At 45.6% G+C, this 17,630-nt stretch overlaps 1 long non-coding RNA gene and 1 pseudogene across 1 annotated transcript; one reads left to right on the plus strand and one right to left on the minus strand.

The window, feature by feature from the left end:
* The first annotated feature begins 76 nt into the window (after window positions 1-76).
* Window positions 77-10,184, plus strand: LOC120842390 (annotated as a pseudogene).
* A 3,679-nt stretch (window positions 10,185-13,863) lies between these two features.
* Window positions 13,864-15,744, minus strand: LOC115324579. Its single transcript, XR_005715922.1, has 2 exons — window positions 15,709-15,744; window positions 13,864-14,059 (listed from the first exon to the last, which is right to left on the minus strand). It is a non-coding gene; the product is annotated as an uncharacterized LOC115324579 (long non-coding RNA).
* Window positions 15,745-17,630: the final 1,886 nt, after the last annotated feature.

Raw genomic sequence — 17,630 nt, forward strand, 5'->3', positions numbered from 1 at the left:
ACATGTGCGCTTGTTTACCTAAACGCGAACAACGTGGTTGTTGCGGCCATCTCCAGCGCTTATTTCTTTTCAACAGCTAATGATGTTTGCCCATGTACGGTACGTTGAGGACAATATTAAGGCTATTGTTCCAGCGACTTTAATTAGACACTTCAACCCAAAGACTGTTGTCGACTACGACAAAGGGCGTCATTACGAAGCCTACTGGAGGACTGCGACGGGGGATCAAGAAGGCTATTACGCAGCCTTTATCCTTCAGTTGGCAGGTAAGACATTTGTCAACAAATGTTCACGTGAACGAGCGAGAGGGTTTGTTACGGCCACTGGTAACGAACGGTCGTGTAGAAGTAACTATGGTCTTTCAGATTCTCAGTTACATGGCCTGTGTTGCGGGAGGCTCTTGCAGGAGGGATCCGTATCACAGGAGCGAATTATGCTTTAGCGAACAGCGGTCATTTGTGCGATCGACGTTTTAGCAAATCACTGGGGCGCGTGTTAACCCATCCCCCCGCGGCGTTCACGCCGCTTCACGGCGACAGTCTGCGGCGCCTCATTACAAAACGTTACACCACCTAGCCCACATAAACAGGCACCGCTTTCGGCGGCCGACCATTCGTAAAGTGTCTCGACAAAAAGTCGGCCTTGGCTTAAACGTCGTACGACCAAGTGTGTGCCACCCAAATCGCGGCCGCCGCGGGCCCTACTTGCAATCGTGTATATACCTCTGAAAGGAGCCGAAAAAATTGGCGTCGGCCCATAGCGAGCTCAAATTTATTGAAATACGTATCGCAGTGGTGAAACGAAATTTACTAAGTTTCAAAGCAATGAATTAATCCCCCATTCCAGCCTAGCACCACCCACTCCACCACTACCCACTTTACCTGTCCCTCCATCCTTTCCCTTCACAAAGAATTGGTGAATCAGGTCGCGACCTCGCACTTATTGGCGTGCGCTGATTCCCTGATTCTTTAAAGGGGATAATTCAGAACTCCTTTAAAGTGCCCGTTAGTATGGATATTCATTAGTCCGGCTATCACACTTGCTGTAGAGGTTTCTTAGAAGGGGCTAACTTTTCATGTGCTTATTGTTTATTTTTTGTTTGTTTTCAAAACCAGAAAATCAGCAGGAACTGATAAAGAGCATCTTAAAGTCAAGGGCAACTGCTCTGCCTGTTATCTTCGAGGGCCCCATCAATGACAGTCAGGTAATTCTCTAGTTATATAAGGTGGTTCAAGTCACCAGGCTCGATCTAAAATGGACCGTAAAAATCGACGTCTGCACGTAGCCATCTAAGCTTTATGTCAAAGGTGTCTGTCTCACAGGTCGGTTTTTTTTTTTTTTTGTTAAATTACAAAGCGTAGTTTTTTTTAGTAAAAAGTAGCGCCAAGAAACTTGCCGGGGTCTACGGCGGGCGGCAACCCAGACTAAATCCAGTAGCGGGGTGTGTTTGGCGCTCGTATTGATAGATATTGATAGATGGCATCGAGAGCAGCGTCGGAAGGTGCAGCCGACCAGCGAGAGAAAGCAGACGACACGCAGACGAAATCCGTTGGCAGCAAAAGCACCGCCGTTATGCAGACACGTTTTTTTACTTTAAGTTTGTTTTTATTGTTCGCATTTATTTTTTAGCCGAAGGTACATTTCGAAAAGATTATATTCATTTTAATAAACCACGGTGGTCGCGAGCCGTCCACCGTGGTAAAAATCGACGCCTGCACGTCGCGATAAGAAGGCAGCACCATCTATCAATACGAACGCCAAACACACCCTGCTACCGGACCACTGTCGTCTGCATTGCTGCCCGCCGTAGACCCTGGCAACTTCTTGGCCTTATTTTTTACAGAAAGAGAGCTACGCTTTGTAATTTTACAAGAAAAAACCAACCTGTGAATTACACCTTTGACGAAAAGTTTAGATGGCTACGTGCAGGCGTCGATTTTTACGGTCCATTTTAAATCGAGCCTGGTGACTTGAACCACTTTATGTGTGTCATGGTACAGTTGTAACAGATTGGTTTTACAGGCAACCAGTACAAGATCAAGACGAGAGCAGATGTCTGCCCAGAGGGCTTCACGCAAAAAGGAGATGACCGACATTCTGAGCAGGAAAAAAAGGGCGGCACCGAGTGTCGACAGCAGTGAGGATGATGACGAAGGAGTTGTCCCTGAGAAGCTGCTAAGAGTTGAAAGGGAGGCTAACGGTGATCTGGAGAGAGAATTTAAACGTGTGAAGACGGAGCTAGCAGCTACAAAGAAGGAGCTGGAGGAGGAGCGGCAGTTAAGAAAAGCTTTGTCCTGGACCCTCCTCTTTAAGTTTGGTATGTGCACTTTGGGATGAATTGGCTTGTTTATAGTTGTTTTAATAAACTGCAGATTTCTTAAATCTTAATATTTATAGATGTTCATCCAGGAGCTAATGTCCAAGTCAGGGGACCACAAGCTCAAGCAGAGGCAGCTCCTGCACCACTAAGCGTTTCAAGTGCAAGGACCAGCGTGCTGGGGTAATTTGTTTAACTTTCCTTATGAAATATTTTAATGTTCGGAGTAACTTCAGTATGCCTCTATTTTTATGATAGCCGACCCAGTGACCAGGTTCCCAGGAATCGACCACCAATCAGCGATGTCTCCGCTCGGGCCTTGGTGAGAAATTGCTGTTTATGAAAAAGCCGGTTCATCTCTGATACATCTTGAACAGAATATTGATGATTTATTGTGTAAAGATGTGTTTGCCGGAGAACACCTTACTTGACCCTATGCTCTATTTGACATATTCTTTTCGGTACTGATGAAAGTGTGGGTGGGAACGAGTCGAACAGCAAAATGCTCTGCATACATGACTACTGGCATGTAGAAAGTGCTTTTGAAAACCATGTCCTTGCGCCTGTGGTTTTGCCAGTACTGGAAACAACTTCAAGTGGAATATAGTTTGAAGTGGTTTTATTGTGTACTTTGTTATGGCAGGTGCCGTGCATGGAGGGAGAGGAGCCCTTTCCTGAGCACCTGCATGAGCACCTGCCTGAGCCCCTGCCTGAGCCCCTGGCTGAGCACCTTCCTGAGCTCCTTCCTGAGCGTCTTCCTGAGCCCCGTCCGGAGCCCCGCCCGGAGCCCCATCTGGAGCCCCCTCCTGAGGACCTCGGCGAGGATTTTGCAAACAGGTCATCAACTCCACTATTCCAGAACACGAAGGACAGGTTGGTATCTAAGTCAGTTTTAAGCACTCTTCGCTAAATTGAAGGGATCCAGCATTTGCACATTACTAACATGCTTTTTTCACCCCAAATTATATACTCAAAATTATGTGTGCGTTCGAATCGAAATTGAAAACAAAAACTAAAAGAACAAAGCACAGAATCATGGTGTAAGGTGGCCAGCCTTATCACCATAGACATGACGTTTTTGTGGTCACCTCTGTAATAGCGAGTTTGTTTGACACATCGACATAAGTTTTACCCTGAGACCTGGTTCACTTGACGAGTGTACCACGATGCTTTTGCTATCTCTGCTGTGGTACGTGTGCCAACTATGAACCAAAACAAATTTGCTGTTAGGCTACGTAGCAGGCAGAAATGCAACAGTGGTGTGCCAGTTGTTTCTATTTGTGACGAAAAATGTGGTGAACAACCATTCTATTAGAGATTTTTTGACATCATTTTTGGCAGCACTTATGAAACGCGCACAGACGCCGATTTTGGAAATATGAATATTCTGCTTTGCGGCCTTATACCCAAAACAAGTTATTGGGCAATCCTGCTAACGACGCTCTGCATGGCTGATCTAAGCACTGTGCTTCTCACCTTATGATAGACCGCAATGTAGGTAAATACAGTGTAGACTGCATATAACGTATGTCGCGGGAGTCGCAAAAATCCGCACTATAAGCGGTACCGCACTACTATAACCAAAACATCAATTTTTCAGGCCCAAAATGCAAGCCATCAGACAACCTACCTTTGTAAAAGAATTTATTTTATGTTAGATGAAAAATAAAGCTTAGTTTGAGAAAAGTCGTTATTTCACCAGACTAGTACACTTCTCTCGCTTCTCTCTCAAGCGTGTCACACATTTTGAAAGAAATAAGCGACTTTTGCCTGACGCAGCCTTTTAACGGCGTCGCGGGTTGCGGACGGACGTTGCGAGTGTTCAGGATTGCTAACCCTAATCACTTTTCTCCGGTGATGAAAACACGTGAAAATTCGCATCATTTATACGGTACGCGCCAGTAATACCTTCATTTGAGCACAGGCATGAAATGCTCCAAAGAAGAAATCCGGGCGATGTTCGAAAACACAAATGCTTAGAAATCACCACTGTAGTCGAAGTAAACAACACGACAACATGAGCGTTTCTGCCGTCTTGAGAGTGCCGCCACGACATCGCCGCACGAGTCGGTGGATCTTCCCTTCTAGTACGTGCTGGGTTATCATAGCGACACACAACGAAAATTCACAGTCAAGGATAGCGCTTTTACGCGGAACAATGAGCTTCCACCACGCTATGCTAGCCACCATAACCACGCCGTCTACGTCGACAATTACAACTGCCGCCATGTTTGCGGATAGAAGCAGCCGGCCCGCGACTGGCATGCAATGCGCGCGAACACTTCTCCTCGACCTGCAATTGGTCTGTCGTTGCGGTTGTTCTCCAACGCAGCGGAGGGACGCACGCACGTGAACGACACGTGCGTGCGTCCCTTCGTCGCTATGGCGACTGAAGCCTCTCTCTTCGCTTCTCCCCGCTTCTTCGAGCAACCTCCTTGCCCCGCGTCTTGCCCCGCGTCTTGCCCCGCGTCTTGCCCCGCGAGTGCCACTTGCGGCTAGCGCCGTTATCTAGTGTCGCACAGGGAAGCGTGCTCGCTGCGTTGGTCGGTCGGCGGGCTGTTCCAGAAACCGCACTATAACCGGTATTTCCCTTCGCGTGCCTGCATCTTAGGCGGTATGCAATTACATGGAGTTCTATGGGAGGCGAACCGGTGGTTTAAAAATGCCGCGTTATACCCGGTCCTGCACTATAAGCGGTTACGTTGTAAGTGGTCTATACTGTAGTATGAGCTCCTAGCTCAAGAATGCAGCTAAATTGCACAAGCTGCCATCATGCTTTTATCCTTAGCTACGGCCTAATGTAAGGTGAAACAGACTCTGTCGTCATAGCAATGATGCTGTTCATATAATTGACGCAATTCAGTTAGCTTCTTAAGCTATTGATCTCTTGAAGGAGCTCTTCAACTTCGCTGGTGGAGAAAGTAGACCCAAGTAGCGCTGCTAAGGGTGCTAGATTACCGGACATTATCACCTCAACTTGTGCTGTTCATCACTATCGACTTTAGTGTGCAATGCATGCTGGGATGGCGATCTGGTGCAAGCAGCTGCAGTACTACGCATGTGCTGGCCCCAAAATGGACTCGGCAAGTGCAGCCACTCGGGGAGTGCCGGCTGAAACGAAACTTGTTGAATGGAGTCGAACAAACTCGCTACAATATCCGCTTCACCAGCACGTCAAACTTGCTCTTTTCGGATTCTTGTTTCAAACCTTCAGCTGCAGTTTTATTATGTAAAAGAAAGAATTTCACTTGGAGGTTCCTTTAAACAATGATTGCATTGGCAAATGTGCACAAAAAAAAATTGCAATGTGTGTATGTTCATACATTTTAGAACTTAGTCTGCCTCAATGGGCGACTTGTTTCCCACTGTAGAGGAGAAATTTAGCCAGTGCAGTACAACCACTAGCCTGGGGTCTTCAACGCGTACCACATAGTAGTGATACACGACCACACGCCGGTACAATGCTCATCCAGATCGAAACGGGCAGGGGTGCAACTGTACTTAGAATCCCTGGGTTCTGCAGCGCTAGTTTTCGCTCCACGTGGTCTGAGCTGGTGTGCACTGGCCCACTCGGCCACCGATCCCCTCGGAAAATGTGCAACATCGCAAAGTTTGAGTTTCATGAAACCTTGTATGAACAATGTGTTGTTTAATCCTAAATCTGCGAAGTAGAATCTGGTATTTTCCTCATTATACCGTTGCATTAAAATCGGGGACGTGGCAGGATCATACGTATATGGTAAACAAAACCCCTTGCAGTTCTCAATTATGTTTAATGGCTAGCGATACAGGTGTCGGAGGAAAATATTTTATCTACAGTCGAATCTCATTAATTTAAACTTAAGGGGGGCCGAAAATTTGTTTGAATAAAGCAATGTTTGAATTACCAGGAGTTACCTCCCATAGAGATGCATAGGATGGGACCTGCATGTTAGTTTGAATTAAGATAGTTTGAATTAATGAGATTCGACTGTAGTAGTATTAAAAAAGGTAGCCCTTTTCATTCTTTCACATATCATTAGCTTGTGAACACCTTATGATGAGGTGATCATCTCTTCGCACCTTTATTTAAAGGACTGTCATGGCTTGAATTGACTTGTTGTCTGGTTCTTAAAAGTTACGATGCATATCTTGTAGGCTATGTTCAACAATGTTCTGTTTCCAGGTTCATGTGGGGTGCAACCTTCTTATACCCTGTGGCAAGTTGAAGTTGGTATTCAAAGCTACGTGTGATTCGAAGTGTGCCAAGGATGCATCCAGGACAATGTGGACGACGCCTCAACTACTTGAACGAAGCGTGAACGGCAGGCCCTGCAACAGGTTAAAAAAACTGGGTGCTCAAGGGAAGGTTCCCATGACGCCGGAAAAGAAGATTGCTGTTCGCAGTAAGATAATTACTTTCTAAGATGCTTGCAGTGACTGTCAGCATAGAAATGATGTGCTCTCTAGTGGTTGTGTGCTTTCTACTGGTTCTGTCGTAAAAAAAAGTGTGGGGAAATTGGGAAAATTGACATTGCTCCTCAGGTGCATTGCTGATTTCTCCAATCATGTGCTGAATTAAAAGGCTTACGTTTGCAGTGAGGTCTATAAACTGTGTAATACATAAAAATATCTGCACTTATCAGTTACCTTTTATTGCGTGATAATGCCACATTATCATGAAAACCGTTTTAGCTAAACATAAAGCTTGCTTTCTTGAAAAGAAGAGTTTAGCAGCGCTCTATGCTTTTAGAGTTTAAGACTTGCAATTACACTAGATGTTCGTTAATCTATACTTGACAAAACCACAGATTTTTGTTTGAATTATCACAACTTCATTTTTGTGTTTTATACGAACCGCAAGGATAGTTTGTCAGCTTTTTTTCGCAGGATCAGTTCACTTATTGGCAGATTGGAGCTCCGTGCACGCTTAAAGGGATACTGAACTGAAATTTTGAGCTCGCAAAACAGGGCTGGAGCGATAGGCGGGATGCTGCAGAATCCAAAAACACCATTCATACAGTGTTTAACGGATGGCTATATTTTTTTTCAAAGAAATGCGCGACTGAACACGGCCGGCGAGGCATGGGGCATTACGATTCTATTCTCATTCCCTGTCCTCCTCGCTTCGTCCCGTCGAGCTGGTGAACTGAAGCGAGGCCGCTTCCCCTCATTCTGAACCGTTTGAATATAACCGTGATGCCACATTCCTCACTTGATTGCTCCGTTCTTTTCCAGAAATACGGCCATCCGTTTGAGATATCGATCTCTGAGTGATGTTTTGGAATTCGTAGTGTCCCGTTCAATGCTTCTGCAGCTTTATTTTGCGAAATCCAAGTTTCGGTTTTCAAGCTGTGGGTGTGCCGTTACCCTAAGGCTTTTTTGATCCAGTACGAATCGGCTTGCGTTGCTCAAAAGCTTGTCCTTCACTTTGAAAATGGTAGTCAGGGTACTCCTAGTAATCCCATGTTTCAGTGACACTTCTTCACTTCCGAATCAACTTCTCTCCCATCGCAACCAATTTCTCCTTTACGGAGAGAGTTTGGTATTTACCTCGCAGCGACATGATGAAAACTTTGCCACAGCCAATGAGGGAATGTGTGGTGCGTTACACTACGGTGCACACATGTAGCCAGGATTATGTTTGGGGGGAGGGGAGGGAAGGGAAGGAGGGAGGGAGGGAGGGAGGGAGGGAGGGAGGGAGGGAGGGAGGGAGGAAGGGAGGGAGGGGAGAGGAGGCTCCAGCAAAATGGAAGATTTCCGAGGGGGCCCGGGCACCATGGGCCCTCCCCTGGCTACGTGCCTGCTACGGTGGCTGCAAAGTAGCAAATACTACAAAGGCGGGTCACATGCTTCGGAGTCGGCCTTCAGCAGCACGCTGGGAAAAGCAGATGTGGCCAAGTGTCACTTTCGTACCTGAGGACGTTTTTTTTTTCTTTTCCTCGCGTCAACACACGATTGTGCATTGCCATGTTCTGTCGCCAGAGTAGTCCAAGTGGTTTTGACCACTTAGATAAGTGCAGGATGGTAATATGCTTTATTTTCGACTATTTTTAGGTGAAATAAGAATGCAAATGCGCTCAGCTAGTGGCGGCAAAGGCAGCCCATATTTGTCGGTGCAAACAAGCAGAAGTATGAATTAACTCAATGGTCTAGTTTGAAGTAAGCTGAAAACATAAGGGAAAAACTAAAAATTTGAGTTTTGTTTGAATTAATTGAAAGTATGAAATGTCCGAGATTTAATTATCGCTAGTCTTCTGTATGCCGATTCCAGAGTCAATTAAACTCAGAAAAAAACGAGTAGATTTCGACTGGGTTCTAATTTCTGTTTTTGTTTGTTTTCAGACATGTTGGAGAAGTACATACGCGACCATCCAACAGAACAAGAGACCAAAATAATGCTGGACAAAGAATTGAAGCCAGAAGAGAAAGCAGTCGCTACTGCTAAAATTCGGGCCGACCGGCTGAAGAATACAAACAAGTATATCTCTGAGCTGGTCAATGACCTAACGAAGAAGTAAGTCGTTTATATCTGTGTGTCAGTATTCCATGCGGAGAGCAAGTCGTGTGCTTTTTGCTCAGGAGTAGCGGTGATGTCAGAATGATGTGGAGCTCTTATTGATTGATCAAAAAAGATAGTGGGTAGACTTCAATGCTAGATGCCTTGAGGTCTACCCACTACTTCTTTCAATGAGCCAATAAGAGCTTGGCTTTATGATATCATCGCAACCCCTGCCCAAGAAGCAGACGACTTGTTCTGCGCATATATCTTAAACTTGCTAAAATGAGTGGTGAGCTGCATGTTAGAATAATCCTTTCGGTACAACTAACAAGGTCAGGTGCATTACTCTTAAAGTGTGTATCTACAATTTGGAGCTGGTAAACATTAAGTATGTTTTTTCTTTATTATTTGACTTCTGAAGATATTGGCACTTAGCAAAGAGCCGGCTACTCCAGTAATACATTTTTGCAGACACCTTATTTCTTTCAGGAGTCGCAACCACCTCGAAACAGCCCTCGATACCAAGCAGGGTTAACTGTGTCGACTTTTGTCCAAACGGCATGCATCTATTCATAGCTTTCTCTACTGAACGCATGTGCAGTGTATGTTATTAAGCTCCTCAACAATTACAGATGCTTGATTAATGAACCGGGTGTTAGGTTTGATTCAAGCAAAATATTTATGCACACTCAGCCTGAAGCGATGCAACGCGGGAAGTCGAATCTTGTCCACAATGCATGTGGTCAAAGCTCAGATTTTCAGCTGGTCTTGTGAATGTTTGGTTGGGCCGTGGTGAGTAATGCATACGGAACATCATAAGTTGTCAGCAAGAAAACAAATGTAAGCAAAATATTGGCTGGTTGTTTGTCCAAGTGGTTTTGTTGAATCCGGCGAGCAGCGTTGACGGAAGCGAAGCAGTTGGTGTTAGAAGGTACTAATGTCTAGGAAATAACCCATGCACTACTCTCATAACTACACTATTATAGTTAACTCACAAATTTGCCATCAAATGAAGAGGACGCTGCCAAAGGTTTGCAATGTGCAAGCATTCGAAATAGAAGTGCAATTTAGACAGCCCAATCTGCTTACCACTTCCTTCGTTTACAGGGGCAAATACGCAAATGAAAAATGTATGATTGGTTAACTAGTAACATGGACTTTACTGCATATACCACATAAACTAATGTAATCAAAACTTTTTTATTTTACGATTGCAAACGGGGCTGCCGATGCATAGGGTTAGCTTAGGACTCTACATTCCTCGTGGATCAGGCAGCAGTTTGTTTAATGCAAAATTACAATTAACTCATTTTCAATGTGTGTTCTCTTTCCAGACACAGAATCAAGCGAGCCCTTCTTGCAGAACAGAGTGAGGTAGGAGCCTAATATGCTTTATTTCTTTTGTGGAAGCAATTCAAGGCTGCAGGTAGCATGGTGGTTTGGTATTAAAGGACACATGCAAAGGAAAAAAAACATTTTTTTTTTAAACAGCTTAGATGGAAAAAGGATATCATAAAACAATTTTACAACCAAGAAAAAAAATTTTTAGGACTATATTTACGGCACCATACGAATTTGTACTTGGCGCCGGCGGGCGCCGCAGAAAAGTGGCCCTTGACGGGCCCATATTTGTCACGTGGTACTTGCGCTCTTTCGGAAGCTTCCTATGGCTTCTAAAAGTAACTTATTCATTTTTGTTTGACGTATAACAAAAAAGTAAGATAGATAAGTAACTTTTAGAGCCCAAAGGAAACTCCTGAAAACGCGCAAGCAGACGTGGTAGACCTGTGCGCCGGTCAGATGACGGCAGCGGCGCCCCGAAGCAGACAAACTTGTGCGGCGGCGGCGACGGCGGCGTAAAGAAACTCGTTGAAGCGGCGTTCGCACAACGCTGAGCGTGCGGCGGCGACGCAGCGCGGCGGCGCGCGGGCCTACCACGTGACCAGCGGCGGCTCCCGCGAGCGCCAATTACAAATTTGTATAGCGCCGTAAATATAGCTCTAAAATTTTTTTTTCTTCGTAGTAAAATCGTTTTATGACATCCTTTTTCCATCTAAGCTGTCTAAAAAAAAATGTTTTTTTCCTTTGCATGTGTCCTTTAAGATCTGCTGAAAAAAAACTAGGTTTTGTCACTTATATTTCGGTGTCTCAGTTACAAACACAGCAGTATTGATCAGGAGTTCTGAAACAAAGTTCCATCGAACACGATTTTGGCGATTGCTCTTCAGGGTTTCGCGAACATTTTAATTGAAAATTCACTGATTACATGTGTCAAGCTTCACTTTAATCTTGTGTCGAGCTTCATCGCTATGTACAAAAGTGGGGGGGAGGTTTCACCGCAATGTACTACCATCTGTGGAGGAAAGTGGCTGACGCGGCGAGGCCTAGCTATCGGTTAGCTACATGGCCGTAACAATATTGTTCACTGTTGTAATGGGATTTAATTAATTACGATTATACGTGCACCACTTATTTCTGAAGGGCAGTGTAGCAAAAAATGTTCAGTTAAGGAAGTTGTTGCTTTGCTTGTATTTCACATGAAAGGTGAACTCAAACTAACTCCAGAAAACCAGTATGCATAAAGGATTGCGTCCTTATAGTGTACAGGAATTGCAGGGAGTTATTCCTTGTAGCTATATAATCAGAGCTTCCATATGTGTTCCGAGGTTTCAGTGGTAATAATTGTTATGTTCTGTGTGTCTCAGATGTTCTAGAACTAAAAGTGAAAGCAGAATGAGCACCATATATTCCCAACCATAATTTTCATATTGAAAAAAGCTAAATTTCAATCTTGCAAATATTTCTTCGATATATTGGACCTCAAAGAGTTTGTTTTAAATATAAATGTCTTGTCTAAATCTCTCAATCGAAGTGTATCCCAAACTGGATTGCAACCCCAAGAGAAGCTTAATTGTGAGCTTAAAACATGTTGGTTTAATATTTGTTATTTTTCCGTTTTTAGCTCTACTCTTTAGACGCCTATATTAAAAGGGCCGTGCAAAGAAATTGTGTTGGAGTGTTTTTTTTTTTCTTTACATAGACATACTGGCATCACTGTGACCCAAGTGTATTTGTACACGCTACTCATCCAGAAGCTTCTTTAAAGCGGTGCAATTGGAAGGATAAAATCCACCCATTTCCTTCATTTTCTCCTTCGCAAAGTTGATCACATCGTAGCTGGGATGACATCCTAGGGGATCTCTATTTGACAATATTTGAATGAGGCTCATCGATTGGATTCAAGCATTGAATCAGCGCTTGACTTGGACTCGTGACATGAACACCTCGACAAACATTTTGGTATTGGCTAGGTGTCCAATCGCTGAGGTGACGAAAATAGCCAAGCTTTAACAATGTGCAGAGGCCAGCATGCGCCCTATGCTTTGCCAAGCCCGGCGCATGGCTATGATGAACATTGGCAGCATATAATCGGCGCCAAATCACGTGGCTGGTTGTTTCTGCGAGTTGAGGGGGTGAACGCTGCCCGTTTTTCTCTACTTATTTTTGTGACCGCCATTGCTTGGAAGAAAAGTTGTCTGTTTTTTGGGTTCAAGGACTCATCCTATGTAGTATTTAACGAAAGCTAAAAATTTGTTGCATCGTCACTTTAGCTGTGAAATAAAACATGAACATCAATTTTGTGTATAACTGCTTGCACACTGGAAACGAAAAGCTTGTGGCATTGTGAAAAGCAGGGGGGGGGGGGGGGAAGGGGGGGGGGGTACCTCCACTATTTGGTGGGTTGCAGGGTACCAGAGTTTGGGAAGCATTGCTCTAGGGAATTCATTCTTGCCCTCAGTGTGTTTGTATATTTTGCAGTTGCCTGGCAGTGATTGTGCCTGAAAACACAGAAAAGAAGAGGTAGGTTTTTCTTGGAGAGCTTACTGCCTTCTCAGAACTCTTTCTTGTAGCTATGTAACCTTGCAATAATGTTGATGCTCACAGTTCACTGGCAACAGCGCGCCAAAGGTGTTGAAACTATTTTTGCTTCCTAGCCTCTCTTCATAGACTCGGAAGTGGCACCAGTGTTTAGACAGGATCAGAGTAAGGCAGTTTTTCTGCCTTGTTTTTGGAGCTGTTGATGCCAACATTGGTTCCCATTCAAAAAATAATATTCTGATCTAATGTAATAGTAATCTGACAGGCACATTTTAGATGCATGGGATAATTTGCTACTAGCTCTGATGCAGCAAGTGTCCAATGTTGACTATACTTTTTCAGGTGTCAAGTGAAAGAGGACAATAAAACGAGGTCTTGTTTATAAATTAAGCTTTTGTTGTTTGTTGCATTTTTTGCAAGGCTTGTAAGCCAAGCACAACTGCTACACCTTGCCACAGATTGGACGCAGAGGCAATTCATCTACACATATGGACGTCTCGCACTGATACATATCCCGAATGTTGAGTGGGTGCTGTATATGGGCCACAAATGGTCAAACAATCTCGCATTTTTACGGATTTTGTATAGGTATATGGGTCCCACACATTTATACAGGACCCATATAAATGTATATGGGTCCCATATATTTATACAGAACCTGTATAAATGTATGGGTCCCATACATTGATACGGGTCCCAAGCAACCACTGGACATCCATCGGACATCCGATGGATATCCTTTTCGGATATATCGTACATCCGAGGGCCATCCGCGAAAATCCGAAGGACGTCCCGTGGACGTCCGACGGACGTACAAAGGTAAGAGTTTTGTACATCCGAAGGACATCCGAACAGGGATCCTCAGCTGACATACTTTGAATATCGCGCCTCAAAATCCCTAGGGATTAGGGCATTACGTCTAAAGGCCCGTTCACACTCTTGCGACCGAGTAAAACCGAGAGAGACCACACCGGTTTTTAAGCCTCTTGCGATCTCTTAGGACCAGCTCCGCTGCAGCGCATCCGGTCCTAAGAAGTCGCAAAAGGCTTAAAAACCGGTCTGGTCTCTCGGTCGCAAGAGTGTGAACGGCGCTTTATGCTTTACCCTTTACTTGGACAGCTATGAATGTTCAAAATGTCGTACCCTAGCCCGCATGCTGTGCCAATGAAAGACTATGAGCCAAATCTATATTGAAATAAGATGATAATTTTAATAGTATGCATTTTCTCCAGATCTTCTGGTGGCTCCACTCCTCGACAGTCGCCCTTTTTGTCAACTGTGCAATACCTTTCTGCCCTGGAAAGCTCTTCTGCCATATATTTAGCAGCTGTCTTGCTGTTGTCTGACCCATGTCCTAGTCAGACCTTGGAGGGAGTGTCCGTCTGTAAACAAATGAAAGAAATATGCTTTAATTATATTAATTGGACTATATGAATGGCACTTGTGCCTAGAGACTTTTTCAGTATTTTTAGCCTATGTTATCTACCAGATTGGCTGTGTCGTGGAAAAGCAATCTCATGCCTAGCGAGAAAAGCTTAAGATACCAGTGCCGGTAACTATCGCAAATTAACCGGACGAGTGACGAAGTGCTAGTCCTCGGTGGAGGGAGGCCGCTACGGCTCCCCCTCTCCCCCGCCAAGCAAACAAATTGACGAAGGTATGAGTGCATATTCACAACACACTGAAACCTACCTGTAGATGACGGGGAAAAGCTATTCCCTGTCATCTAAAGGGAAGTTTAAGTGTGTTATGAACATATGGTGCAAAATCCAGGCATGGGGAGGTCCCTCTGCACCATGCAGCCGTAAGAAAACAAGTTGACAAAGGCATAAGTGAGGGCAATTATCACATACACTGTCAACGTACCTGTAGCTCACAGCGGCAGACTGGATGTGCTTGACCCAGGTGTGGGGAAACCCCTCTCCACCGTGCAGCCCTAAGAAAACAAGCTGACAAAGGCATGAGTGCGTGCAATTTTCACATACACCTTCAACGTACCTGTAGCTCACAGCGGCAGACTGGATGTGCTTGACCCAGGCGTGGGGAAACCCCTGTCCACCGTGCAGCACTAAGAAAACAAGTTGACAAAGGCATAAGTGAGGGCAATTGTCACGTACACTGTCAACGTACCTGTAGCTCACAGCGGCAGACTGGATGTGCTTGACCCAGGTGTGGGGAAACCCCTCTCCACCGTGCAGCCCTAAGAAAACAAGTTGACAAAGGCGTAAGTGAGGGCAATTATCACATACACCGTCAAGGTACCTGTAGCTCACAGCGGCAGACTGGATGTGCTTGACCCAGGCGTGGGGAAGCCCCTCTCCACCGCGCAGCCCTAAGAAAACAAGTTGAGAAAGGCATAAGTGAGGGCAATTTTCACGTACACCGTCAACGTACCTGTAGCTCACAGCGGCAGACTGGATGTGCTTGACCCAGGCGTGGGGAAGCCCCTCTCCACCGTGCAGACTTAAGAAAACAAGTTGACAAAGGCATAAGTGAGGGCAATTTTCACGTACACCTTCAACGTACCTGTAGCTCACAGCGGCAGACTGGATGTGCTTGACCCAGGCGTGGGGAAACCCCTGTGTTGACAAAGGCATAAGTGAGGGCAATTGTCACGTACACTGTCAACGTACCTGTAGCTCACAGCGGCAGACTGGATGTGCTTGACCCAGGCGTGGGGAAATCTTTCTTGACCGTGCTGCCCTAAGAAAACAAGTTGACAAAGTCATAAGTGCGGGCAATCGTCACATACAACGTCAACATACCTGTAGGTTACAGCAGCAGACTGGATGGTGCTTGGACGAGGCGTGGGGAAATCCTTCTTGACCGTGCTGCCCTAAGAAAACAAGTTGACAAAGTCATAAGTGCGGGCAATCGTCACGTACAACGTCAACGTACCTGTAGCTTACAGCGGCAGACTGGATGGTGCTTGGACGAGGCGTGGGGAAATCCTTCTTGACTGCGCTGCCCTAAGAAAACAAGTTGACAAAGGCATGAGTGAGGGTTATTTTCACGTACACCGTCAACATACCTGTAGCTCACAGCGGCAGACTGGATGTGCTTGACCTAGGCGTGAGGGAAACCCCTCTCCACCGTGTAGCTCTAAGAAAACAAGTTGACAAAGGCATGAGTGAGGGTTGTTTTCACGTACACCATCAACATACCTGTAGCTCCCAGCAGCAGACTGGATGTGCTTGACCCAGGCGTGGGGAAACCCCTCTCCACCGTGCAGCTCTAAGAAAACACGTTGACAAAGGCAGGAGTGAGGGTTATTTTCACATACACCGTCAACATACCTGTAGCTTTCAGTGGCAGAATGGATGGTGCTGGCCCCAGGCGTGGAGTTAAAGTGTATGCAGCTGTGGAATGACCACCGATTTCGCTCCCCAAGGCAACCGGACCAATTTACGTACATTCTTCAATGACCAGCATTTTGTGTAAGAAGGCTGGGAGGCTACAAAAACACCAATGGTACCCGATAAAAATGGCTTATCATAGAAGTTTTCCTTTACGACGAGTTCTCGACCAATGATGCAAGGCGCCTGTGTAGATCTAGAGTGCGCAAAATTGTCTACGAGGACAATAGCGTCATCAATCATACAGCAGTTGTTGGCCAAGTCTACGGCGAGCATGAAATCAGCAAAGGTTGCAGACTTGTACTGGGGTGGTGTACAATCGGGCGGGAGAGGCCCATCTGTATGCTGTTTTCCAAGCTGGACAGAATCCAGAGGTGTCTTGGCAGTCGCCGCCATGCCCTCACGCTCCTTCAGACGGTTATACAGTTGAGCCAGTGGAGTATTATGACTCTTGAGGAGTCGCTTCAGGCACTGCATGTTATTTTCGAAAGGAAACGCACTAAACGTATCTAGCGGACCTTGGTTGCGCACATCACTTGCAAGATGTAAGACACAGTGGATGTTGTAAGACACCTGGTCGTCTCCATAGAGTTCTGCGAACGTTTTCACGAAGTGCTGGAAAAGTGACTCTGCGTAATCTACGTACTGATGACACAAAGTTGGGCTCGATACGAGAAATGTGCCGCAGTGCAAAGCAAGGAAGTTGTTATAAAGGTCAGGGGACAGAACGGTCTTAAGTACTACCGGCCCAGTGTAAAGAAGGAAAAGTCTAAACTCTGTCGCCTTCCACCGGTCGACCTCTGCTGTGCCTCTCGGCTTACGTGCAAATTCTCCAGGCACGTGTGCAACTAAAGAAAGGTTTAGGTCAGACAATCGCTTTCGGCCTACAGGGCCAAGGCGCACATCTAAGGGCCCACCCAACCATAAGCCGAGCAGCTTCTTCTGAACACCGAGACATAGCAAATGCATGTAGTCAAGGGGCGCGGTGCTGATACAGTCGATTGGAAGCTCCGTCAGGGCTGAGACGTCATGATGATGATCGGGATCCGTCTGGCGCCTTATAGAATCATCAGTCCGCAGGGTGGAAATTTTCGATGGATAAAAAACCTTTTTGTTTGTATATGTGCCCTCTGCAATGCACTTCGGACATCCCGAGTATCCTGTGTGACCCTTAATGCTGTACACAAACGACCGTGCAGGTGCGTCACAAATAAAGCTCTTCACCGAGACCTCTATCATCTGCCCCTTGAAGCTCATTCCCTGAGACAAAAGCTGTAGCAGCTCGCCCACAACAGGAGCCAGGAAATTATTTGCCGATGCTGGCTTTGACTCTCCCGCAAAAACACCAACAACAAAAGGGGCTGCCTTGCCAAGTTCAATAACCATGCACTGGATGGGCCACAGCTGCATCTTTGTGCTTTTTGAAATGGGTAATCCATCGATGTTGAAAGACAGGGCAATAGACCTACCTTCAAAATGTGCATGTGAGAGGATATTTCTCAGCTGGTACTCCAGCCCGAAATGGCAGTAATCTCCCGGGGGCATCGCAGTTACAGCTGGAGTACGCATCGTGTCTCTAGGTGTACCGAGTAGAGTG

The sequence above is a fragment of the Ixodes scapularis genome, unplaced genomic scaffold, assembly GCF_016920785.2.
Source record: "Ixodes scapularis isolate PalLabHiFi unplaced genomic scaffold, ASM1692078v2 PGA_scaffold1__304_contigs__length_218370807, whole genome shotgun sequence".
In the NCBI taxonomy this organism is placed as follows: Eukaryota; Metazoa; Arthropoda; class Arachnida; order Ixodida; family Ixodidae; genus Ixodes; species Ixodes scapularis.